Here is a 10,152-nt window from a genome sequence, read left to right as displayed (position 1 = left end):
TTATGAGCGGAATTACCCCACTCACGATCTAGAACTTGCCGCTGTTGTCTTTGCTTTGAAGATTTGGAGACATTACCTCTATGGTGAGAAGATTGCCATTTTCACGGATCATAAGAGTTTGAAATACTTCTTTACCCAAAAGGAGTTGAACATGAGACAAAGGAGATGGTTGGAGCTAGTCTCTGATTATGATTGTGATATTCAATATCACCCTGGGAAGGCAAACGTTGTTGCTGATGCTCTTAGTAGGAAGAACCAGAAGAAGACTTTGGATTTGAATGCTTTGAGTTTACCATTGTGGTCTTCTATTGAGAGTTTTGATTTGGAGATTGTCCCTAAGAATTCTGATTTTATTCTTTCTGCCATGACGGCAAGATTTGGCCTTAGAGATAAGATTGTTGCTCTGCAGAGTTTTGACCAAGAACTTTTGATCAAAGTTGAGAAGATTTCTTCGAATCCTGAGTCGGACCCTGACTTTGGTATATCCATGGATGGTGCTTTATTGTTTAGAGGAAGACTGTGCGCGCCTGCAAACGAAGAAATTAAAAAGGAAATATTGAAGGAAGCACACCAGTCAGTCTTTACTATACACCCAGGAAGCACCAAGATGTACAAGGACTTGAAGGAACATTTTTGGTGGATTGGTTTGAAGGCTGATGTTGATGATTTTGTTGCCAAGTGTGAGACTTGCCAACGTGTGAAAGCCGTTCGACAACCCCCATCTAGATTACTTCAACCTCTTCCTATTCCTAGTTGGAAGTGGGAGGATATCTCTATGGACTTTGTGACTAGCTTGCCTCGGACAAGTAAAGGCAATGACACTGTGTGGGTGATTGTTGATAGGTTGACCAAATCAGCCCACTTCATTCCTATGAAGATCACTCATACTCTGGATAAGCTAGCAAGGCTTTACGTGGATAATGTGGTTCGCCTGCATGGCGTGCCATTGAGTATTGTTTCTGATCGTGATCCTAGGTTCACCTCAAGGTTTTGGAATAGTTTGCGGAAGGCCTTGGGAACCCAATTGAACTTGAGTATAGCTCATCATCCACGGTCGATGGACAATCCGAGCGGACAATTCGGACATTGGAAGACATGCTCGAGATCTTGTGTGGTGGATATGGGTGGTAATTGGGATGAACACCTAGCTTTGGTTGAGTTTGCCTATAACAACAGTTATCAAGCAACAATAGGCATGGCTCCATTCAAGGCTTTGTATGGAAGTACGTGTAGGACACCTTTGTACTGGACTGAGACAGGTGAAAGAAAAGTCTTAGGTCCTGAGATGATTGAAGCTACGAGTGCTATGGTAGATATGATAACAGAAAGGATTAAGTCTGCTCAGTCAAGACAGAAATCTTATGCTGATAAGAGGAGGACCGATTTGGAATTTCAAGTTGGAGAGAAAGTTTTCTTGAAGGTTTCACCAATGAAGGGTGTGATGAGATTCAATGTTAAGGGAAAGCTTAGCCCTCGTTTCATTGGACCTTTCGAGATTTTGGAAAAGGTTGGACCTGTTGCGTATCGATTAGCATTACCTCCGCCTCTTGCTAGTGTTCACAATGTGTTTCACATTTCGATGCTCCAGAAATACATAGAGAATCCGGAACACATTTTGCAGCAAGATCCTGAAGGACATAGTGCTGATTTGACCTACGATGAAGAGCCGGCCGAAATCATAGATAAGAAGGACAAGCAACTGCGGAATCGCACCATCCCTTTGGTGAAGATTCGGTGGAAGAACCATACCCCTGAAGAAGCTTCTTGGGAGAAGGAAGAAGATATGAAGGAGAAGTTTCCTTACCTCTTTGGAAGCACAAGTACGCTTTCAATTTCGAGGAAGAAATTTCTTTAAGGGGGGAGAATGTAAAACCCAGCCCTAACGTTGACCCGGAAACCTTGTTATTTGTAGGTCCAGTGACCCGAAGTAAAGTAAGAAGTCAGCTTTGGGCCATCCCAGTGGAGGACTTGGTGTCTGGCTTTGAATCCATGAGAGTTGATGATGAGGTTCTATTTATGGAAACTGAATCTTGATGAAGATCGGATTAGTTGATGGACTTGGAGTGCTCTCTATCATGGTTTGAAGGCATTTATACCTATTAGGTAAGTCACTTGATATGTGTGCAAAACCCCTTTAGGATTGGATTTGATCTGGGTCTTCAATTCCCTGTTTAGGAGTTGCTGAACTGATTGGTCGACTGGACCAGTCGACCAATCCACTCAACCAATGGGTTTTGTCTTTGGCAATTAGGTCTTGCTTGCTCTATTTAAGTCCAATCTCGAGTCTACTTCGTATTTTCTGCCTCCAAACTCTTTGGAACGAACCAAAGACCTCTGCAAGTCATCTCCCTTGCATCCTTGGTGTTTTCTTGACGGATCTTCGTCAAAACTCTTCCTCTTGCATCAAAGGTATGTCTACACTCTCTTCTTCTCCTCCATCTCTGTTTTTCTTTCCTTTTTGAGTTGAGACAGTAGAGGAGATGCTGCATTCTCTGTTGCAAACATCTCTGGACTTGTCTCTCATGATCTTCCTAAGGATTAATGGCTAATGCAATGATCTTAACCATGATCATTGCAAGCTTTTGAAGGAATCATGATCAAATCATGATCTTGTCTTTGTTCATCTTTTGATTTGAATTCTGATCTTCTTAGATCTACTATATTGATCATGTTAGTAGTCAATTGCTGTGTTTTCTTTTCATGATCCATGATCTATCAATCTCTAGTTGTTTCTCTTCTACCATACCATGCTTTCTTCATGAATCATGATAGTTACATCTATGGTAGGTTTTGTTTCCTTATTTAAATTCATGCTCTTAGGTCTATTTTCTTGAAGATCTAAGTATGCCTTCCATGATATCTTTATCTGAATCAATGATTCATTCTCCTATTGTTCTTGTCTATGATTTCTATCTTAAATTCTTCAAGAACCATGATTGATCTAATTATGGTAACTTTTTGTTTCCTAATTTGTATCTTGAAGACTTGATTCGATTAGTGTTTTGAGGTCCCCTATATGCTAGGATACTACTAATGTAGTTTACCCCTTCATTAGTACCCTTTTGAACCACCAAATTCGGATCTTATATCTTAAAACTCTGATTTTGTAGGCTACTGTCTTCATTGGTCGACTGATTGGTCGACTGGGGCAGTAGACCAATCCAATCGACCAATGAGTACAGCAACTCCAGATTTGGTCTGTTTTGAATGTTTTGGTATCTTTTCTGTTAGGGATCTTTCCTAATATGTTGTATACACTTGTTTAGGACCTTCTTCTCAAGTTTGTCAAGATCTTACTTGATTTCTTAGGATTCCTTTGCAAGTTATAAAAGGTAAGGATGGTTACTTCTTTAACAACATAAATTGCATATCTTAATTTCTATATTTGAATCTTGTTAATTTATTTCTTTAATTAGATTCTTATAATGTGATACTACTTTGGTACTGTCTTGATATCAGTAGCATTACTTATTTATATTGAATTGACTCATGTATGATTTACTTACCAGTTATATACAAGTTGATTGTAATTATTGATTTCTCACCATATATGAAGTTACCATATATGTGATGTTATGAATTGATGCTTGTGTATGCTTAAGTATGGTTTGGAAAGGAGAGCTGTCCTTTTGACACTTCTGTCCTTGGACTACTACGGGAATATTATGGGATGTTTCCGGAGATGCCCTCTGGACACCTTTCTAACCTGTTGGATGACATATCTAGGACTGTCTAGTAGTGTTTGGCTAGGATGTCCCGTTATGTCAGACCCTAATCGGAGGGGTATTGAGACCGAACGACCCGTGGTAGCAATGGGGATTCATGGGCGCTCAAGACCGGTAACCAACCCGTGAGAGGACAGGAATCACATTGTGGGGGCCATTTATTGGTAGGGTTGCATATGGATAGACTTGGGCTCACGGGCGCTCAAGACCGGTAACCAACCCGTGAGAGGACGTGAGAGCTTCCCGTTTACCATATGTGGATAACCAATAGGGGTTGATGAGTCCGTAGTCAGGGACTATGAGGACTCTAGTGTGAAGGATACCGGAAAGGATCGTCAGGGACGAGGAATGGACGTATCTGGATCTGACTTGATGTAACTAAGTAGAAGACTTGCATTTGGCTAGGCTTTACCCTGACATGCGCCGGTACTTAGACCAATGGTTATGTGAGAGAGTGGTGACCTATACCCCCAACCATGGAATGTCCCGAGGGATGCCGGACCCATTACCAACTGATGATGAGTGATTGAGACTTTCCTAAAGAAGTACGGTGCGATGACTTAAAGCATGTCTGCCAATAGAGACCAGCATATATAGAGTTAGATTCATACATTCATTGTTTGTCTCATACCATATTGCATCTATGTTTGTTTTATAATCCTGCCATTTATGTTATTATGGATTTAACTGTCTTACTGAGTTTCTTGGAAACTCATTCCTTTATTGTACAATGTTTGTTAGACTATTCTACAGGTTCTGAATATCATGACTGCTCGTATGAAGAAGCGCAAGGAGAAGAGGCATATCTCCAGGAAGGTGATTGCGATTACGACAATTACACTGAAGATCCCGCGAGTGGTTATGCTCCGTACGATGCTTAGTCCGACCATAGAGTGGAAGCGCCCTTGTGCCATTTATGAGATTTATACTTATAGGGATATTGTCTATAAGATTGAGAACAATTTAGTTACCTATTGTGCCTGCTATTGGGATTAGATTCTATCTTGTTTCTTCTCTTTGAGAACTACTTTCCGCTGGTTGTAGAGTGGGATTTCGCCTCACTTTACTTATCTGTTTTAGACACTCTGATTATATTTAGTACTCTGATTTATATATGATTCATTCTTTCCTTATTTGGATCTATGGTTTATCTTTTGCACTTCGATTATTATTGTTCATGATTATGTTATTGTTTATGTGGGAGGTTGATTACTTGATACCTGATCTTCGGGCTGTGGTCACACTCTCGGGTATGCCAGATAGGGTACCGGCTGGGAGGATGTGACACATGCTATCCAAAACTCAATCAAAATCAGTGAAGAATTGGCAAGATTCACAATGTGGTTTCAAGGAATGCATAGAGTGATTGGGGGTTCACTTTAAGACATAAGGAGATTAGAGAATAGGTAGTTATAGTAGTGTAACACCTTCTCCACAATCAAAACATCAAGATAGAACAATAAGAAGAAGAAAAAGAAAGAAGAAGGAGATAAAACACTAAAATCAAGGTCCAACTTCAAGGTGTAACATTAAACTAACCTTTCTTCACCCAGAATAGATAGGGTGTCCTGGCTAGGTTTGGGCTGGATTTCACAAGCGGGCTTCTTCCTACTTCTCAATTGTCTAGTCTAGGTCAGAGAACTGCCTTCAATTCATGTCCGAGGGTGCATTAGGTCCATCAACTAATCTCTCCTCCTTCAAGGTGCAGTTTCTCATCAAACACCGCCAAAGCTTCCAAGTATGGAGCACCATCATCAATCTCCATGGGTTCGGAGTCAAACACCATGTCTTTTATTGAAAGGGTCCATAGTTGTCTTCTTCCTTCACTTCGGGACTTCAGACCTACAAACAACAGGGTTTTTGGGTCAAGGTCTTGGCTGGATTTCACAAACAATGTGTGCAAAAGCCAATACGGCAATACGGCCACGCAATCAAGAGAAGGATCGGACAAAATGATTTAAACCCGATGGGAAGATCAATAATCAATTCACCCCATTTACTTTGGCTTCATACACATAAAGTCCATTTCAAGCAAGTGAGCAACCATGCATAAAATTCACTCTTATTCATTGGTTGGCTTCAGCAGAATTTGGATAGTTTATCTCTGAATGCCAGAGGCAACCCCTGTCATGTATTCCGAAATAATAAAAAGGAAAAGTGGACGCAAAATCAGAGGCTTGCTAAACCAATAAATGATTCTAATTGAAACCTCATCTCCTGATATCATGAAAGTAAAATACTACCATCTATTTTTAATCAGCTGAAAACACTATTAATTGAAGGTCAACCATATCGAAGACATCTGTGAAGAAGAAATACAGAAAAAGTAAATTACCGAAAACCTATCAAACTCTTCCAACTCTATTCCAAATAAGAAGATGCACAAGACCCCTTCCGGAACCAAAATTGGAAGAAAAGGATAATAAGAGGCAATTTTTACAACTTCAAATGATACTGGAAAGAGAAATTCTATTAAGGGGGCCTAAAATGGCATTGTCAATACATGAACCCAAAATTCTTTACACGGGCATCTGAAAAATTGCAGCTAAAACCTGGTTTACCATTTCTAGCTGCCAGCCTAGTATGTATATATATATATATAATGTGCCGCCATTAAAGACTATGGTTCCGTTGCTTTAGAAACTTCTGTTGACGGTCAACTATTTCCCAATTCCGAAATGGAAGACCTGGTAAAACAAGAGAACTTTCCTCCCTCACAGAGTCGCAGGTCACAAAAAAATTGAACGAGCTGGGTCTGGTTTCCCATCTTCATCCCTCTATAAGTATCGTCCGAGTGCATGTTTAAGCAACTGCACGAGTTCCTTCCTCCAGATTCTTTCAATCATTTTGTCGAACACTTGACCTGCTTACCACTTGATCGATCGATTGATTCAACATGGCTATTGATGAGAGAGCAGGGGCTGAAATTGTTCGTGGAAAGGAAGCCTGTTATCGATTTACGGCAGAACTGATGAAAGAGATGGGATTCCCTAGTGGTGTTCTTCCCACAGGAGAGCTTGAAGAGTGTGGGAGAGTTAGAGCCACGGGCTTCGTGTGGTGGAAATGCAAGGCTGGTTATGAGCACTTTAATGTGGTAACCAACACCAATAACAGCTATGTTGCCGAGACCACAGCTTATGTCGAGAAGAAAAGGATGAGAAAGATAACAGGAATCAAGACTAAGCAGATGATGATATGGGTTCCCATTGTAGAGATGCAAATCGATGGCCACAGGATCACCTTCAAGACACCCATGGGGGTTGGCAAGTCCTTCCCACTTACCTCTTTCATGAACTTAGAAGAGAAGAAGAAGTGGTCCCTAGACATTCCCTGAAGGGTCCCCTCCTATCCCTTGTTCACAATTTCTCATCAGCAATCTAGCTAGTTATTTACTCATGTATGAATGAAGTGATTTCCTTAATTATCTCGATGTGATTTCCTTGAGTACCTATCTCCTTTTTCCATTCAAGCTCAATTCATCACCGGTAATAATTGGTCTACTACAACATGTTAAAACAACTGAAGACCAAAATCTTTAGGCACAGGCTTCTGGGTTTTTGCTAGAATTTACAGCCTACAATAATCAAGCAAATGTCTTCACCTGGAACCACCCATCATCAAGAAAATTCCTAGAATTGTATACATGGGGTTACGAATAACACATCTTTTTCTGGTGGACGAGGGACAGGAAATCCAAATCCAGTAGAAAGCATCATGGGTATCAACTGAAAATTCTGGACTCTCACTAGAGAAAACATTGAAAAGTGGCACGCTTAGGAAGGGCTTTCTCCTCAAATGAAATAAGACCTACACAAGTGCTTTTTACTTTTGCCTATCAAGGGAAAAAATGATTGCTCTCTTTAATAGCCAAAAAAGCTTTTAAAAGATGGTGGCTTCCATTAGTTCAACCTATTCATTTCCATTTGTTTCCCTGTTAAGTTGATTCATATACCAGTTTCGGTTTCTTACTAGTTCGATCTTCCAACTAATCTGAGACGATATACCTCCAAACTTTTCCAGATAGCTCTTTGTTCAGTTTGATTATGAACTTGCAAATTGCAACAACACACATTTTGGCCTGGGGTATTCAATCTCAGGATAAGACCAAAGAGACCACACAGCTTCCTCTTTGTCCTTTTAGTGTTAAAAATCATCACCCTTTTTTTATTTATGTATTGGAAAAAATACATATAGAGCAAATTTGCAATAATTACATGTATTACTCCTCAGAAAAAAATCAATTACAAATGTCCCATTGTTTAGAATTGGGGTTAAGATATCACCATTGGACAAAAATTCAAAAGATCAAATTTACCCTTCCTCATTCAGGTATTTCTCATCTTAATTTTGAGTTTTTAACTCTCAATGTTAAATGACCAAAATACCCTCCATGAAATTTAACGAGAGAAAATCACTAAAGTGTCATTGTTTGATTAAATATCCTTTTATGTAGGTGTGTGAAGAGATTCCCTCTTTACCAATCTCCTCCCTTCACCCCACTAGCCCATCATGGCCGAATATAGGTGTTGAGATACTTGAAGACCAAGTAGAGAAGTGGCTTCCCATTCTTGTCAACATGCTCGATGTAGAGCAAACTGTTATAGGAAGAAGAAAGAACAAATAGGGAGCATCTCAAGAAGGGAAAACCCCAAACCCCCAAATTCCTCTCCATTAAGGCTGCAGCTCGTAAGCTTCCTGTTAAACACAAAACTCCAAAAATTCCATCAAACCCTAGCCCTATCTCTATCTCTCCCTCTCTATTTCCAAACCAAATCCCCAAAATCGAAGCACCTCCCTAAAAAAATCACAACATCATTGGTGGCGAAGACTGTGACACAACAGTTGAAGACTATCTCAAGCCTACTCCCTTCAAATTCCATTGCATACGGCCTGAATCTGAAGAAATTCGATTCCTCTCCCTTCAACTTGCACCAGATGACATAAACTATGAAACCCGGCCCTAACCTTAACCCGGAAACTCTATTGTTTGTAGGTTCGAAGACCCGAAGTAGAAGTAGAAGTCGACTATGGGCCATATCAGTAGAAGACATGGTATTCGACTCCGAACCCATGGAGATTGATGATGATGCCCCATACTTGAAGACCTTGATGGATTTAGAAAAGAGACTACACCTTGATGAAGAGAAGATTGGTTGATGACCTTAGACCTTGGTTGGACATGATTTGAAGGCATTCCTCCATGCTAGGTGAGTTATAGTTCATATTGTGAGAAGCTCGTTTGATTCCGATAAGAGATAGGCCTTCATTTCCCTGATTCAAACTTTGCTACCAGCCTGGGTCGACTGGGCCAATCGACCCAAGGAGACAGAATCTGTACAAGATCTTCTGTTTAGGTTTATGTTGCTATATTTATATAGGACTTCGTATTTTTTAGTTTCCCTTGCCTCCAAAACACCTAGAGAACGAAGGGAACTCCTCTCCAAGCCTCCATTAGTGTGGAAGAAGATCAACTCTTGCAACTTTCAAGTTTTCTCTCTTGTTCTTCAATCAAAGGTTAGTAATCACTCTAATATGGTATTGATCTACTCTTACTATGATTTATTCTCTAGACTAAGATTATGAAGAAGATGTTGCATCCTTGCAAACATCTCTTTTACAATCTACATTCATTCGTTCATGCTATGATCTTCATATTCAATCCTAACCATGATTCTTATGATTTTCTTCATGAAACTATGATCATACTCTTATTATGATTTCTCTAGCATTATAGATGCATCTTCATGATTATTCATACCCTTGATTTACTATTTTAATCTACTAAAATGAAATTTCATCATCTCTAGTTCTTCTCTTGAATTCATAGCTTGTTTTCATTAAAAACTATGTTTTATACCAAATTAGAAAGTATATTGGTTTTTATCGTTGTTTGATGTCTAACCTATACTAGTTAGTCTTATATTACTATGTTATACATTCTCTCCAAGTTTCATAGCATTCCGGATCTTGTAGAATAGGTTTCGAATCAAAATTCAGATTTTGGATGCGTACTGTTCACTGGGTCAACTGGACCAATCGACCCAGCCAGTCTTCCCAGCATGACAGCAAGGGATTTCTTCATCCGTTTTGATTCGTTTGATGCTTATCTAGGGTTTGTTTGTTAACTCTGGATCCATTCTCTTGTCTGTCCGGGATATCTTCTAATTTATTTAAGGTAAGGACAGTTATTACCATATTAACATAGATTGCGTGGATCCTAGTTTCTAAATTGGGAAACAGCTTGATTTGCTACTGATATTGTAGTTTCTAATTATGATATGAATGCTGTAATTACAATAGGATCTTACTTTTATATTTCCTTTATGTACTTAATCATGTATGGACTCTTACTCATGTATGTTGCTTATTCAACTGATCTTGTCTTTATGTATTCTTTCATATGATGTGATATCAGTTGTGCACGTTA

At 39.5% G+C, this 10,152-nt stretch overlaps 1 pseudogene; it reads left to right on the top strand.

Moving 5' to 3' along the window:
• Positions 1-6,621: 6,621 nt before the first annotated feature.
• LOC149024180 (ureide permease 1-like) overlaps positions 6,622-10,152 on the top strand; it is a 31,434-nt pseudogene continuing 27,903 nt past the window's right edge.

The sequence above is a fragment of the Hakea prostrata genome, chromosome 2 (genome assembly GCF_041222555.1).
Source record: "Hakea prostrata isolate BN-2017 chromosome 2, UWA_Hpros_2, whole genome shotgun sequence".
NCBI classification, from domain to species: domain Eukaryota; kingdom Viridiplantae; phylum Streptophyta; class Magnoliopsida; order Proteales; family Proteaceae; genus Hakea; species Hakea prostrata.
This window is presented reverse-complemented; position numbering and strand designations above follow the sequence as displayed.